The sequence below is a fragment of the Zingiber officinale genome, chromosome 1A (assembly GCF_018446385.1).
Source record: "Zingiber officinale cultivar Zhangliang chromosome 1A, Zo_v1.1, whole genome shotgun sequence".
NCBI classification, from domain to species: Eukaryota; Viridiplantae; Streptophyta; class Magnoliopsida; order Zingiberales; family Zingiberaceae; genus Zingiber; species Zingiber officinale.
The window spans coordinates 51,662,567-51,680,278 of record NC_055987.1 but is presented as its reverse complement, the minus strand read 5'-3'; positions in this window follow the sequence as shown (position 1 = coordinate 51,680,278).

The window sequence follows — 17,712 nt, the reverse complement described above, 5'->3', positions numbered from 1 at the left end:
CGGAACGGATCCCCTTGCGGGGCCCAGGGGCAGCGCCCCTACCCGCGATCTAACCATCGCGAGGGTTTCTTTGCGATCCAACAGCGCCAAAACCCGCTGTCCCAAAACGATTTGGGCCGAGACATTGCCGTTTCGGAAAAATCTTCCCGGCGGGTTCGTTTTTAGCGATTTCGGGTGCAATCGCGGAGCAAATCCCCTTGCGGGGTTAGGGGCAGTACCCCTACCCACGATCTAACCATCGTGAGTTGCTCCTTTGCGATCTAATGGCACCCAAGCCCACTGTCCCAAACGGATTTGGGGCAAAACGAAGCCGTTTTGGAAAAATCTTTCCGGTAGCCGAAGCCTACAAGTGCCGAGACACTTGTGCTTCGCTTCTACGGAAAAATTACCCATAAAAACTATAAAATCATAATTTTACAGAAAATTATAGAAACTTTAGTTTTCATAAAACCAAAAATCAAACTCGTACAAGCCTTGCACGTGGCTCTGATACCACTGTTGGGTTTTTCGCTTCGCGGAAACCCCGAATCACCCAAGGCCAACGGATCCGTGCAAGGAAAACCGAACGATAAATACGAGTACGAGTTAAAAAAAAACCTTTTAGATCTACTCCTAGATCTACATGTTAGGAACTTTACCCTTGTTGCGTGCCTTTCGCGTTCCCGCTCGTCTCAGGAGTTGCCGGATCTCTAGACCGTCAAGCGTCGGTCCTCTAGAAGTATCCACACGGACACGTAGGTGGAGAAAACCTTACACAAAGGTGTGCTAGCACCTTGGTAAGATTCGGCTAAGGCAAGGAGGAGAGGGAGAGGAAGAGCTTCAAGAGGAAGAAGAAGAAGATACACCACTTGAATGAAAAATGAAATCACACTCAAACACAAAGTGGCCGGCCACTCTAAAAAAACTCCCAAATTAATTGCATTAATTGCAATTAATATGAAGCCATTAAAGAGAATGGCTTTGTAACTTCCATGAGGTGGCACCCATGATGATGTGGAGTATCATCATTGGTCCACCTAATGCCAACTCACCAATGAGGTGGCAAAAGGTCAAGTCAAAATTAACCTTTGGTCTTCCTTCTTAAGTCAAGTCAAACTTGACCCAATCTCTTTCATGGTTGATCTAATCTAACCATTTGATTCAAGCCAACTTAATATAATGAATCTAATTCATTTAATAAAAATGATTCAATGAGTCAAAATCTAAATTAGACTCATTGAACACATGAATCAACTTGAGTCGTACTCAAGTTAGCCCAATTAGGATTACTCTTAATCCAATTTGATTCATCAAATGAATCTAATCCTCTTGGTTCATCATATGAACCTAATCTCCATCTAATTGTCCTAAGTGTGTGACCCTATAGGTTCTTGTAACGTTGGCAATGCCCTAAACCCATTTAGGAGCATAAGTAATGAGCGGTATCTAGCAACACATCATTACTACCCAAGTTACAAGAATGTCGAGATCCGACATCACCTTGTGACTACTAATTGTGACTCCTCACAATATGTGACATTGTCCATCTATCCTAGACATCTAGATTGATCAATATGAGGCATAGACCGTGTCATCCTCTAATCAATCTAAATCTTGAACTCCAAGTAGACTCACTCGATCAAATGAGCTCAACATCTCATGTTGACTCATTTGGGCATGGCCATGCACTTCGTGGTCTAACTCTATCAAGAATATTGATGTCGCTCCCGTCATATGGGAGGGATAGATCCCATCTACATCACTCACATCCCTCTGCATAATTTGTTACATACCCAATAATCGCCTTTATAGTCCACTTATGGGTGACGTTTGACGAAACCAAAGTACATAACTCCTTATGTAGGGATCCATGGTGACTTCAGGTCAAAGGACTAATAGTCATACTAATAGCCACATGAGAAAGTATATGACACTCATATAACGATCCATGATACTTTCTCATGGTGGGTCATTCAGTATACATTCTCTAATGCATACCCATGTGTCAGCTTGATATCTCTATATCCATGACTTGTGAGATCAAGTCATCGAGCTGACCTACATGCTAGTCTTATTGTATTAACATTGTCCCTGAATGTTAATACTCTACTAGGAATGATTTAGAGTAGTGTTCCCTATATCATCTCACTATCGATTCAACTAATCGATTGATATAGGTATGAACCTTCTACTCAAGGACGCTATTATACTTAGTCTATTTGTAAAATACCAAAAAAGGACAGATATTAATAAGGGAATTTTCGGGATTTTTGGAAATTTTTCGAGAATTTTTCGGAGCTCGTACGGATAAGTTAACGGGGATAGAAATGGGGCCTGGAAAAGCCTGTTTAGGCTACCCTATTTTAATGAGGAAAAGTTTTATTTTCTTTTCCTTTTTCTTTTCTTTGTCTTTTTCTTTATTTTCTCTCTTCTGTCGCCGTGCCCCAATTCCCCCTCGCGCCTGCTCTTTTCCACCCCCGCCGAAACCATGCGCCGACGCCGAACATTTTCTCCCAGTCTTCTGCCCTAACCGCCACGAGAGCACCGCCGGCTCCTCCTCTCGGCAAATCTATCCTCGCCGGCCGACGAGAGCCAAGGATAAAGCCCAGTCGCCGGCCACCCACCGAGCCCTAGGTCTTTCTCTCTCGGCGCCGGTTACTTCTTCCTTCGGTATCGGAGCCGTGGCTGAGGGATGTGCTTCTCCTCCCTTACCGGTGCTCTCGTTTTTCCCTCTGCCTCATCGCCTCCTCGCCACAGAGAACTTCCTCCGCCGATTCTTCCTCCTCATGCATTCGGAGCCTCGCGCCGATCACTGGCCACTACAGCCGTTCTCGTGCGCTGCCCTGTTGATCACCGCTGATTCTTTGTTCCTGAGCCGTGCCATAGACCCGAGCCAACAAGGTGAGATTGTGCCCGAAGGATGTGGGTTTGTGGAGCACCCAATTGTTTGATCTCAGGCTGTGGTGGTGTATTTTGTTTCAGCGGCAGCCCTTATTCCGACAGGAATCACCTGTTGTGGAGCAACAGAAGAGACTTTGGTGTTGAGGTAAGGAATAGGGTTTTGATTTTTATTTATAGATCATGGTGTAATCTAGATTATATGATTACGTTGTTGTGAGGGATTATAATTGTTGCAAGTTCTAATTTGTATGAATTTGTTATGAAATGATTGAGGAGTTGATGATCCAATTAAGGTTTAAAAATTAGATTTGGATTTAGGTTAGTTTTTCGGGAATATGATTTATCTAATTAATTAATATGTAATTAGCTAAATCTGTATATCGTGTTGTTACAGGACTGTGATTCGAGACGGGCGTCTCGACATCGGATTGGTTCGATTCGATCTATATCGGAGGCGGGTACCTCTTGACTTATCATTTATGATATTGTCTTTGGATATGCATAGTACTTTATAACTACAAGCAATGAACATGTTTGTCTTTGGTATATCACTGTTTGATATCCATAGCATGTTAGGTTTGTCACCTGTGATGTATTCGTGCTTATATCACATGATTTGTTGCCATGAGTATCTTATTGCCATGAGTACTTTATTACCTTATGTATCTTAGTTTCTAGAGTAAGTGATATACCATGTTTTACTGAGGTTAGGACTAGGTTCTGGATTTTTGGTTTTAGTCATGTGTATCTAGTTTATCTGATACTTAGGTTTTTATGCCATGACTGGCTTGTGTACCTCTGTTTGTTTGTCATATATGGTTTGTGTACCTAGACCTTGTTCTTTGATCTGTGCATATTGTTGGTACATAGGTTATGGAAGGGGGATATGTTTAGGATCTAGGTTGTTATACCAGAGAGGACCTGTATATCTTGGATCCGTGGATTTGACCTACTGATACTGTGGTACCCATATTATATATATATGGATTTTCTATGCTAATCAGGATATACCATACTTGTTATGTTCGGGACATATGTTTTGATATTCTATCTGACCTGTGTACTCTAGATTTTGGTATGTGACCATCGCTTTTACAGTACCCATTTTGTATATATGGATATGGTTATGTTGATCAGTTTTTGCTATGTATAGTGACATGCATCATGATTGCATGCTGTGCGATTGTCGGCTCCACTATGGTTGAGCCCATCGCCAGTTACATATACTGCACACACCCCCACTCATGGTTTAGTGGTATATCAGGCAGGTGTGTGGCGGTTCTGCTGTTTGGCTCTGTTGGTCATACGACTCAGCATGGTAGCCGGCAGACAGTTCCGCTCTGTTTGGCTCCGCTGGCATTTAGTGTAGCAGCGTGGTAGCCGGCAGATGGTGGACTCTGTTTGGCTCCGTTGGTCAGGTGATTCAGTGTGGTAGCCGGCAGAGATTTCCTCCCCGTCATCGTGTACCGGGAGATGAGAGCATTGAGCTCCCCCATTTATGATTTGGGGTCACAGGACAGGAGTACTCCGACAGCATTCCGTCCACTCGGTCACTATTCAGGAGCAGTGATGTTAGAGTGAACGGTCATCACATGCATTGATTGCCTTTATTTGATTGTGTTTGCTGCACTTATATGCTGCATTTTGGTGGATGCATTTGTTTGACATGCATACAGGAGACATACTGCGTATCAGTTTGATGACCCTTTAGTTCAGGATAGGAGTTCCTGGTGAGTACAGCTTCCTTGGTTACTTTTCAGTTTTGTATATTTCCTATATATTATTCGGAAGCTGTATTCCATGTTTATTGCTGTTAGATATATCTTACTAGGCATGTCTATTGGTATTTGCTGAGTTGTTGAACTCACCCCCGTGGACACTATCTTTTCATGTACCAGGTTATTTATGGTGTCGCTTGGAGCATCCTGTCTGTTGGTCCCCGCGTCACATCAGAAGACATATCGCTGCCTTTCTGTTGTTTTGTCTTGGTATATGAAATTTTTGTATTTCAATTTGTGTTCTGATCTTGTTTCCGGGTGTTATGTTGTTGGTTGTGTAAGCCTAGCCGGCTAGCAGTTTTGTGTTTGGTTGTATTTGGTTTCTGTCAGTTTTTTGTTGTGTTTTGGTTTTGGTACAGCCGAGTGGGCTGCTTTACTTTTAACTGCGTGGTTGTGTCAGCCAGAGGCTGAATTTGATATTAACTGCGTGGTGGTTGTTTTCTTTTATTGTTATGATTCCAGCCGCATGTGGCTGAGGTATATTATGCCTGTAGAAGTGCTTCAGATTGTCACCCGTACAGGGGAGGTGCTGTCGAAATTTCTTCGGACAGAGACTCCCTCGGGGCGTGACAATTTAGTGGTATCAGAGCAGGTATACGATACTTGCTATGTCTTTTGGATTTTCGAAATTAATCTGCTACCAATTTATTTGGTATCAGAGATCGGCTTACGAGTCTTATTTCCCTGTGTTTCAGATTTTGTGATTTGGTCTTCTCGATGTGACTTTTCGGATTTTGGGGACCTGGCAGCAACAGGACATCTCCAAGCTATAGGAGGTATGTTGGTATACTGTTATCCTACATTTTTGTTAGTATATGCACCGTTGACTATTATAGTTTGTGACATGTATTAGCACTCTTTACTAGTACCTGTCTAGTTGAGATAGTAGATATTTTATGTATTAGGTAAAACCCTGATGATGATCGACCTTGATAGAGATTAAGGGTTACAGTTTCTGGTGATTTATCATATCATACACTAGTAGTTTTTAGCTTATGTTATTACTAGTTGGTTAGCAGATTGAGGCACATACCAGCCTCTGCTTTTAATAGCTGGGTAGTGGATAGTATTTATATCTTTATGTTGACCTAGCCAGTAGTATACCATGTTATCTTAGTTAATTTCATTAGTAGATAATTGATCTACTCTTGTGAGATCGGTCAGTAGAAGTTTGATTTACCATAGTTGCTTGAAGGGGATTAATGTAATCTTGATCAGTTGGTAGATAGCCGATTTAGTTTTGTTGGACAGATCAGTAGAGGACCATCATACCCTATTTTTATGGAGATGCTGATCTTTGGGTTGTTTGTGCTTAGTTTGGTATCTAGAGCACATTTGAGTACATGTTTTGTACTGACGTGGAAAAGACTGAGATGATCGTATATCATTGTCGATTTTGGTCAGTCTTTAGAGGATTGATTTATCCTATTCCGTGGGTACCTTAAATTTAGACTGTTTGTATCTTGTAGGATAACTTAGAAGGTGGCGTAGGGTTTGTGTGGTAGATTGGATTTAAAATATGCTGATTATGCATATATATGAAGTGTACATATGATTGTTATGAGTTGAAGGAGTTCTATGATGGATAGTTTATTTGTAAATAGTGTGGGTATTCCCATCTAGATATGGTTATTGTAGGTTCCTTGTGGATTATAGCTATTTAGTTAGCTGTACGTGCCTGATTGACATATTAGAGGTTTCTTATCGATTTAAATCTGTGTCGTGGTATGTGCACATGGGTGTGAGTGTCATGTTGGAAGTATCTTGTCGACTACATCAGTGTTGCGATATATACATATGAGTTTGGTGTGGTATCTGAGGTATCTTGTTGATTATGTGTGATTTGTGAGTGCACCTGGGTTTAGTATGCCTTATTGGAAGTATACATTGATTATATTCTTGGCATAGGTGTATGTATGCCATGTGAGTGTTGTTTGAGGGGTATTGTTGATTTTACCTACGATGATATATGCACACGGGTTCGGTATGTATTGTTGGAGATATCACGGTGATTTACACCTATATTGTGAGTATGTTGGGTGTGCACTAATTAGAGGATTATGTTGATCATACCTATGTTGTGTGTGCACGTGTGTTAGGTGTATGGTTGGTAGCATCATGATGAGTCTACTTATGTGGAATGTAGAATGTTAAATGTCTATATTATGACATTAGTTGTATTATCCTGTCAACTAATTCTCCTATTAGTGGGTGACCGACCCACTAGGATGATGATATAGTGGACTATGAATTTGATTTGATTACTGGATTGTGATACCCTAGGCTAACCATAGTAATCTGTGGTAGAGAGATCTCGTGCAGTCTCTAGCTAGATAGTTAGGTGCCTTGGACACTTATGTATTGTTGGTGGTGGAGTGTTGCTCCCACACATGTTATGGATTGTCTGTGGTGAAGTGTTACTCCCACCTATTGCGGATTGCTTATAGCGGAGCATTGCTCCCATATCTATTGCAGATACATTTTCGGATTATTTGTGGTGGAGCGTTGCTCCCACATATGGAGGATTTCTTGTGGTAGAGCGTTGCTCCCACATTTGTGGTGTTTCGTGTGATGGAGCGTTGCTCTCACACTAGAGGATCTTTTCCTTGGTGATTTATGTTGTTGGTGATTAGATTTCCGACTTATTATCAGAGATCTTATGGATAGGGATGTCTGTGATACGGATGTCATGTGTCTTGGTTTTTTGCCATATAGGCTTACAGTGCCTTAGATGTTTTCAGGGACTCGATGATTCTGGTAGTTCGAGGATGTTTGGATCGGTTACCATTGTCTTTGTTGACGATGCTGTGATCTATTTCGGATCCGCGGTGAGTCACGCACATCATTTTGCATAGTTCTAGAGATGTTTCGATGGGAACATCTATATGCGAAGTTCAGTAGTGCGTTTTGGGATTGTCTTCTGTGAGATTTTGTGGGACACATGGTGACCAGTATGAGTGTACCATGGTTTCCATAGGAGATAGAGGTTGTTATCGTTGGGAGTAGACGGAGTCTATAGAAGAGGCTCGCAACTTCCTTTGGATTGACTCGATATTTTCGGAGATACGTTGAGGGTTTCTCTCGGATTGTTATGCCACTGACACGTCTGACTATGAAAGACGTGAAGTTCACGTGGTCCAAGGATTGCGAGACCAACTTCCGGAAGCTGAAGCGGAGATTGGTGTCGGCTCCGATTTTTGGTTTTACCTTTTGGAGAGGACGGATTTCCTCTACACTGATGTATTTATTCAAGGTTGGGCGCTATTTTTGATGTTGCACGAGTGAATATTCTCCTATGCTTCTCGTCGGTTGAAGGAGCATGAGAAGAACTACCCTGTATATGATCTGGGGCTAGTCGCCATTATTTTTGCCATGAAGATTTGGCGACATTGTTTATATGGCGATACATTTGAGATTCTCACTGACCATAAGAGGCTCAAATATCTGTTTACTTAGAAGGAACTTAATCTCCGACAGAGGAGATGGATGGAGTTCCTGAACGATTATGATTGTACCATTAGCTATCACCCGGGGAGAGCTAATGTGGTTGCCGATGTACTTAGCCAGAAGTCTAGAATGACTTTGGCTTGCTACCGAGTTGTGGTCACAGACTTAATTTAGGGATTCTCCGAATTGTTCCTTGAGGAGCGGGGACGGACAGAGCAGGGTATTCTGGTTACCATGGTTGCTCAGTCGTTGATCAGGACGAGAATCCGAGAGCCCTAGGCTGTTGATCAGTATTTACAGTTTATTTGCAGTCATATAGCTTCCGGGCAGTAGACCGAGTTCACACGAGACGAGGAGGGTATTATATACTTCCGAGGCAGATTATGCGTACCCCAGTCTTATCTGGTCTTGCAGGAGCTACTTCATGGGACTTATCGCTCTCGATTTGCGATCCATTCAGGTGGAACCGCATGTACCGAGATTTGAGGCGTTCCTATTGACGGAACAGTGTGAAGGAAGACATCGCAGATTTTGTAGCAAGATGTCTTGTCTGTTAGATGGTGAAGGATCAGCACCAGATACCTGCCGGATTGTTTCAGCGGATTTTTATTTCCTGAGTGAAAATGGGAACATAATACTATGGACTTTGTGGTGGGTTTGTCGAGGACACGACGAAGTATGACGCGATTTGGGTTATCGTTGATCGATTAACCCAATCAGCGCACTTCTTAGCGATCCTGAGGACTGATTCCCTGGATCGATTGACAGATCTGTATTGCCGGGAGATCATCAGATCACGTGGTGTCCCATTGATTATTATTTCGGATAGAGACCCCGATTCACGTCTCATTTTTGACAGAGTCTTCAGCAGACCTTGGGCACGCAGCTCTGTTTCAGTACAGTTTTTCCATCCTCAAACAGATGGATAGTCACAGCGGACCATTCAGACTTTAGAGGACTTACTGAAGTCTCGTGTACTAGATTTTGGAGGCAGTTGGGAGGACCATTTGCCGTTGGTAGAGTTCGTCTACAACAACGGTTTGCATTCGGCTATCCAAATGCCACCGTTGAAGCGTTGTAAGGTAGGCCTTGTCGGACACCCATCCTCTGGGATGAGGTTGGGGAGGCCCAGTTATTAGGACCTCATAGAGCTCAGCTTGAGACAGAGTTGGTCCATACTATCGGACGGAGGATGTTAGAGGCATAAGATTGCCAGAAGAGTTATGCTGATCGGAGTCAGAGACTTTTAAAGTTCTCCATTTGCGACCAGGTATTTCTGTGAATTTCACCCACGAAAGGGGTGAAGAACTTGGCCTCAGAGGTAAGTTAGCCTGCGATACATTGGACCTTTCCAGATCTTGGAAAGGGTTGGAGCGGTAGCTTATCGTTTAGTGCTACCACCAGCGTTGGCGGGCGATCACGTCGTATTCCAGGTGTCTATGCTGATGAGGTATATATCCGACTCGACACATGTCCTGATAGATATTTCAGTTCCTTTTCAGCCTGGTGTTACCTACGAGGAGGTTCCGGTATAGATTTTAAATCGGAAAGAGCGTCAGTTGCGAAACAAGACTATCCGGCTGGTTAAAGTCGGATGGCAGCATCATACGGACGAGGTGGTTACTTGGGGAGCTCGAGGATATTATCCAAGCTCGATACCCCATCTTTTCACTTGAGGTGTGTGATATTATTTACCGTTCAGCATTTATACTCTTTACCTGTTGTTAGTATTTGCTGATGGTAGATAACGAAATTTGGGGACCAAATTTTTATTAGTGGGGGAGAATGTAAAATACCGAAAAAGGACAGATATTAATAAGGGAAATTTCGAGATTTTTGGAAATTTTTCGGGAATTTTTCGGAGCTCGTACGGATGAGTTAACGGGGATAGAAATGGGGCCTGGAAAAGCCTGTTTAGGCTACCCTGTTTTAATGAGGATAAGTTTTATTTTCTTTTCCTTTTTCTTTTCTTTTTCTTTTTCTTTATTTTCTCTCTTCTGTCGCCTTGCCCCAATTCCCCCTCGCGCCTGCTCTTTTCCTCCCCCGCCGAAACCATGCGCCGACGTCGAACATTTTCTCCCAATCTTCTGCCCTAACCGCCACGAGAGCACCGCCGGCTCCTCCTCTCGGCCAATCTATCCTCGCCGGCCGACGAGAGCCAAGGATAAAGCGCTGTCGCCGGCCACCCACCGAGCCCTAGGTCTTTCTCTCTCGGCGCCGATTACTTCTTCCTCCGGTATCGGAGCCGTGGCTGAGGGATGTGCTTCTCCTCCCTTGCCGGTGCTCTCGGTTTTCCGTCTGCCTCATCGCCTCCTCGCCACAGAGAACTTCCTCTGCCGATTCTTCCTCCTCATCCATTCGGAGCCGCGCGCCGATCACCGGCCACTACAGCCGTTCTCGTGCACTTCCCTGTTGATCACCGCCGATTCCTTGTTCCTGAGCCGTGCCCTAGACCCGAGCCAACAAGGTGAGATTGTGCCCGAAGGATTTGGGTTAGTGGAGCACCCAATTGTTTGATCTCATGCTGTGGTGGTGTATTTTGTTTCAGCGGCTGCCCTTATTCCGACAGGAATCACCTGTTGTGGACCAACAGAAGAGACTTTGGTGTTGAGGTAAGGAAAAGGGTTTTGATTTTTATTTATAGATCATGGTGTAATCTAGATTATATGATTACGTTGTTGTGAGGGATTATAATTGTTGCAAGTTCTAATTTGTATGAATTTGTTATGAAATGATTGAGGAGTTGATGATCCAATTAAGGTTTAAAAATTGGATTTGGATTTAGGTTAGTTTTTCGGGAATATGATTTATATAATTAATTAATATGTAATTAGCTAAATCTGTATATCGTGTTGTTACAGGACTGTGATTCGAGACGGGCGTCTCGACATCGGATTGGTTCGATTCGATCTATATCGGAGGCGGGTACCTCTTGACTTATCATTTATGATATTGTCTTTGGATATGCATAGTACTTTATAACTACAAGCAATGAACATGTTTGTCTTTGGTATATCACTGTTTGATATCCATAGCATGTTAGGTTTGTCGCCTGTGATGTATTCGTGCTTATATCACATGATTTGTTGCCATGAGTATCTTATTGCCATGAGTACTTTATTACCTTATGTATCTTAGTTTCTAGAGTAAGTGACATACCATGTTTTACTGAGGTTAGGACTAGGTTCTGGATTTTTGGTTTTAGTCATGTGTATCTAGATTATCTGATACTTAGGTTTTTATGCCATGACTGGCTTGTGTACCTCTGTTTGTTTGTCATATATGGTTTGTGTACCTAGACCTTATTCTTTGATCTGTGCATATTGTTGGTACATAGGTTATGGAAGGGGGATATGTTTAGGATCTAGGTTGTTATACCAGAGAGGACCTGTATATCCTGGATTCGTGGATTTGACCTACTGATACTGTGGTACCCATATTATATATATATGGATTTTCTATGCTGATAAGGATATACCATACTTGTTATGTTCGGGACATATGTTTTGATATTCTATCTGACCTGTGTACTCTAGATTTTGGTATGTGACCATCGCTTTTACAGTACCCATTTTGTATATATGGATATGGTTATGTTGATCAGTTTTTGCTATGTATAGTGACATGCATCATGATTGCATGGTGTTCGATTGTCGGCTCCACAATGGTTGAGCCCATCGCCAGTTACATGTACTGCACACACCCCCACTCATGGTTTAGTGGTATATCGGGCAGGTGTGTGGCGGTTCTGCTGTTTGGCTCCGTTGGTCATACGACTCTGCGTGGTAGCCGGCAGACAGTTCCGCTCTGTTTGGCTCCGCTGGCATTTAGTGTAGCAGCGTGGTAGCCGGCAGATGGTGGACTCTGTTTGGCTCCGTTGGTCAGGTGACTCAGCGTGGTAGCCGACAGAGATTTCCTCCCCGTCATCGTGTACCGGGAGATGAGAGCATTGAGCTCCCCCATTTATGATTTGGGGTCACAGGACAGGAGTACTCCGACAGCATTCCGTCCACTCGGTCACTATTCAGGAGCAGTGATGTTAGAGTGCACGGTCATCACATGCATTGATTGCCTTTATTTGATTGTGTTTGCTGCACTTATATGCTGCATTTTGGTGGATGCATTTGTTTGACATGCATACAGGAGACATACTGCGTATCGGTTTGATGACCCTTTAGTTCAGGATAGGAGTTCCTGGTGAGTACAGCTTCCTTGGTTACTTTTCAGTTTTGTATATTTCCTATATATTATTCGGAAGCTGTATTCCATGTTTATTGCTGTTAGATATATCTTACTAGGCATGTCTATTGGTATTCGCTGAGTTGTTGAACTCACCCCCGTGGACACTATCTTTTCATGTACTAGGTTATTTATGGTGTCGCTTGGAGCATCCTGTCTGCTGGTCCCCGCGTCACATCAGAAGACATATCGCTGCCTTTCTGTTGTTTTATCTTGGTATATGAAATTTCTGTATTTCGATTTGTGTTCTGATCTTGTTTCCGGGTGTTATGTTGTTGGTTGTGTAAGCCTAGCCAGCTAGCAGTTTTGTGTTTGGTTGTATTTGGTTTCTGTCAGTTTTTTGTTGTGTTTTGGTTTTGGTACAGCCGAGTGGGCTGCTTTACTTTTAACTGCGTGGTTGTGTCAGCCAGAGGCTGAATTTGATATTAACTGCGTGGTGGTTGTTTTCTTTTATTGTTATGATTCCAGCCGCATGTGGCTGAGGAATATTATGCCTGTAGAAGTGCTTCAGATTGTCACCCGTACAGGGGAGGTGCTGCCGAAATTTCTTCGGACAGAGACTCCCTCGGGGCGTGACACTATTTGGCACTAATACAAATAAGTATAATAACCAAACAAATGACTTTATTAATATACAAGAATATGATACAATGAGTCCATACAATCATCAAATGATTGGCTCTAGGGCTCTAACTAACAAGTAGTACGCCTAGTGTACCTCTTTTCTCTATCTTGGGTAGCATGAGATAAGTTAAGTATCATTTGGAGATAAGTTTTAGTCTTGGCTTGACCTTAAGGATCTTATTTTCACTACACTTTAACTTGATGTTTGAATGGTTGATATCATTGAAATAGTCATGATTCATCCTGTTTGTTTAGTACTTGGTTTCCATGGTAATTTTTCAAACTTCATTTTAGTTACTGGATGAGGCTCAACTCATGCAAGCTCATTTGGAAAAATCAAAATATCCCAACATTTGTGCTAAAAGTACACTTGTGAAATAAAATTTGCACAATGCAAATGCTTATGAAAAAAAAATATGAAAAAAAGCAATGGAAAAAAGTGAATAAGGGATATAAAAAACAATTGTCATGAGTGGAATCTAGCAAGTCACCCCTTTGAGATCGAGTTGGGTTACTGGGGAAATGACTGCTTAGCTTCTCTTGAAATTGAGCACGCCTTTGAGACCATGGGTTGATTGAGAAATATGAACTAAGTGTTTGGCAAGTAAGTGTCTATCACTGATTACTTGTCTATCACTGGAAACATTAGGAATTCAAATTTGATGACGACTTGACTAGGACATAGATTGAAACTTGAAGAGTTTTGAATTGTCTTTGCATTGTGCACAGGGTACTTATGCTTGAGTCATGCTTAACTTGTTTTCATGATCATGCTTACTAATGAAACTTTTTAATAGAGTTAGGAGAATGCATTAGGGATATGAGAGCATTGTAGAGCATATGAATCTGGATTGCAGCATTTTGCTTGAGGACAAGCAAAGGTTTAAGTCTGGGGGTGCGATGTGCGTAGTGTTAGTTAGAGCCCTAGAGCCAATCATTTGATGATTGTTGTATGGACTCATTGTATCATATTCTTATATATAAAGTCATTTGGTTTTGGTTATTATGCTTACTTGTATCGGTGCCAAATAAACTAAGTATAATAGCGTCCTTGAGTAGAAGGTTCTTACCTATATCAATCGATTGGTTGAATCGATAGTGAGATGATATAGGGAACACTACTCTTAATCATTCCTAGTCAAGTATTAACATTCAGGGACAATGTTAATGCGACGAGACTAGCATGTAGGTCAACTAGATCACTTGATCTCACAAGTCATGGATATAGAGATATCAAGTTGACACATGGGTATGCATTGGAGAATGTATACTGAATGACCCGCCATGAGAAAATATCATGGATCGTTATATGAGTGTCATATAATTTCTCATGTGGCTATTAGTATGACTACTAGTCCTTGGACCTGAAGTCACCATGGTTCCCTACATAAGGAGTTACATACTTTGGCTTCGTCAAACGTCACCCGTAATTGGGTGGACTATAAAGGCAATTACTGGGTATGTAACAAATTATGCAGAGAGATGTGAGTGATGTTGATGGGATCTATCCCTCCTATATAATGGGAGATACATCGATATTCTTGATAGAGTGAGACCACGAAGTGCATGGCCATGCCCAAATAGAGGCAATATAAGATATTGAGCTCATTTGATTGAGTGAGGCTACTTGGAGTTCAAGATTTAGATAGATTAGAGGATGACACGGTCTATGCCTCACATTGATCAATCTAGATGTCTAGGATAGAAGGACAATGTTATATATTGTGAGGAGTCACAATTAGTAGTCACAATTAGTAGTCACAAGGTGATGTTGGATCTCAACATTCTTATAACTTGGGTAGTAATGATCTGTTGCTAGATACCGCTCATTACTTATGCTTCTAAATGGGCTTGGGAGCATTGCCAACGTTATAAGAACCTATAGGGTCATACACAAAGAACAATTAGATGGAGATTAGGTTCATATGAGAACCAAGAGGATTAGATTCATGTGATGAATCAAATTTGATTAAGAGTAATCCTAATTAAACTAATTGAGTTGGACTCAATTTGATTCATGTGTTCAATAAGTCTAATTTAGATTATGACTCATTGAATCAATTTAATTAAATGAATTAGATTCATTATATTAAATTGGCTTGAATCAAATGGTTAGATTAGATCAACCAAGGGAGAGAAGTGGTCAAGTTTGACTTGATTTAAGTAGGAAGATGAAGAGTCAGGTTTTGACTTAACTTTGACTTGACCAATGCCACATCATCAAGGCTTCTTCATTTGGTCAAGTTTGGCTTGACCAAATGCCACCTCATGGGAGTTACCAAGAGTTGTGACTCTTGATATTCCATGGGAGTTACAAGCCATAATGTGGCCGGCCACTTAAGGATGAAAATTGATTTTTTATTCAAGTGAATTCATTCCATCTTCTTCCTCAAGCTCTTCTCTTCTCTCCCTCTCCTCCCTTGGCCGAACCACTTAAGGTGCTAGCACACCTTTGTTTGGTCTTCTCCACCTAGTTTGTTCGTCTGGATACACATAGAGGATCGTACACTACACGATCTTGAGATCCGGCAAACCTTTGAACGAGCGAGATTACGAAGGGCATCGCATCAAGGGTAAAATCTCTCAACCATGTAGTTCTAGTGTAGATCTAGAGGTAAGAAACTCATACTCGAAATTTTATGAAACTATTTTACTTCGCACGGATCCGATGGCTTGGGTTCGAGGTTTCCACAACGCAAAAAGGCGGTTTTAGCGGCCCGAAAAATCCAACAGTGGTATCAGAGCCATGTGCGAAGTCTTGTACTATTTTAATTTGTATTTTTATGAAAAATATCAGTTCTGTAATATTCTGTGAATTTCCTATTTTTATAGTTTTTATGGGTATTTTTCTCGTAGAAGCGAAGCATAAGTGTTTAGACACTTGTAGGCTTCGGCTACCGAGAAGATTTTTCCGAAACGGCAATGTTTCACCCCAAATCTTTTTGGGACAGCGGGCTAAGGCGCTGTAGGATCGCTAAGGAACACTCGCGATGGTTATATCGCGGGTAGGGGCGCTGCCCCTGACCCCGCAAGCGGCTTCGTTCTGCGATTGCCCCCTGAAACCCACTAAACGGGACCGCCAGGAATTTTACTCATTCGTGGGAGCATCATTTAGTTAAAGGCCTAATTAAATGATTAAAAAGAATATGATATTTATTATCTATATTTTTTGTTGTAGATAACCATGACATCAAACACGAACACCTTCTCTCTGCGTTCTGTCCTTAACAAAGACAAGCTCAACGGAGCAAATTTCCTGGACTGGTACAGGAATCTGAGAATAGTTCTCACCTAAGAACGTAAACTGTATGTTCTAGAGCAGCCCATTTCGGAGGCTCCTCCTACCATTGCCACGCGAGCCGACAAAGATGATTACAAGAAGCATCAAGATGACGCATTAGATGTATCACGTCTAATGCTCGTGATCATGAACTCTGAGCTTCAGAAGCAACATCAGTTAATGGGTGTTTATGATATGGTTGAACATCTTCGTCAACTATATCAAGAACAAGCGCGACATGAGAGATTTGAGATCTCAAGGGCACTATTTCAGTGCAAGATGTCAGATGGGGCTCCCGTAGGTCCATATGTAGTCAAGATGATTGGGTACATAGAGAATCTACAGAGGTTGGGATTCCCACTTGGCCAAGAGCTGGCCACTGACCTGATCTTGCAGTCTTTGCCAGAGAGTTACAGTCAATTTGTCATGAACTACAACATAAATGAAATTGACAAGCCACTGCCCGAACTGCTTAGTATGTTACGAACTGCTGAACTCAACCTTAAGAAGGTTAAGCCCAACTCTATTCTTATGGTTTAGAAACACAAGGGCAAGGGCAAGCCTAAAGGCAAGGGGAAGTCCCAAGCCAAGGGCAAAGGCAAGGCACTGAAGCCTAAATGAGGGGTCGCCAAGGATGCTACCTGCTTCCACTGCGGTCAGACTGGGCACTGGAAGAGGAACTGCAAAGTCTACCTGGAAGATCTTAAGAAGAAGAGAAGTGAGACTTCCACTTTAGGTATATATGTTATAGAAGTCAATCTATCTATTTTTTCATCATGGGTATTAGATACCGGATGTGCTTCTCACATTTGTACTAATGTACAGGCGCTGAGAAATAGCAAGACATTGACAAAGGTCGAGGTGGACCTACGTGGAGGCAATGGAGCACGGGTTACTGCTGTTGCTATAGGGACTTATTTTCTATCTTTGCCCTCTGGGCTTATACTAGAGTTGGATGATTGTTGTTATGTGCCTGCTTTAACTAAGAACATAATTTCAGTTTCTTGTTTGGACAAGAAAGGCTTTTCATTTATAATAAAGAACAAATGTTGTTCAGTTTATTTAAATGGCATGTTCTATTGTAGTGCACCTCTGATGAACGGATTCTACATTTTAGACCTTGAAAGTCCTATCTATAACATAAATACCAAGAAGTTCAAGTCAAATGACATGAACCAAACCTATCTCTAGCACTGTCGCTTAAGTCATATAAATGACAAGCGCTTATCCCAGCACAATAAGGATGATTTGCTGGACTCATTTGATTTTGAATCTTATAAGACGTGTGAGTCATGCCTACTAGGCAAGATGACCAAGACTCCCTTTAGTGCACACAGCGAAAGAGCGACTGATTTGTTAGGACTTATACATAGTGATGTATATGGCCCTTTCAATGTCGCTGCTAGAGGAAGTTATAGGTACTTCATCACATTTACTGATGACTTCAGTAGATATGGTTATGTG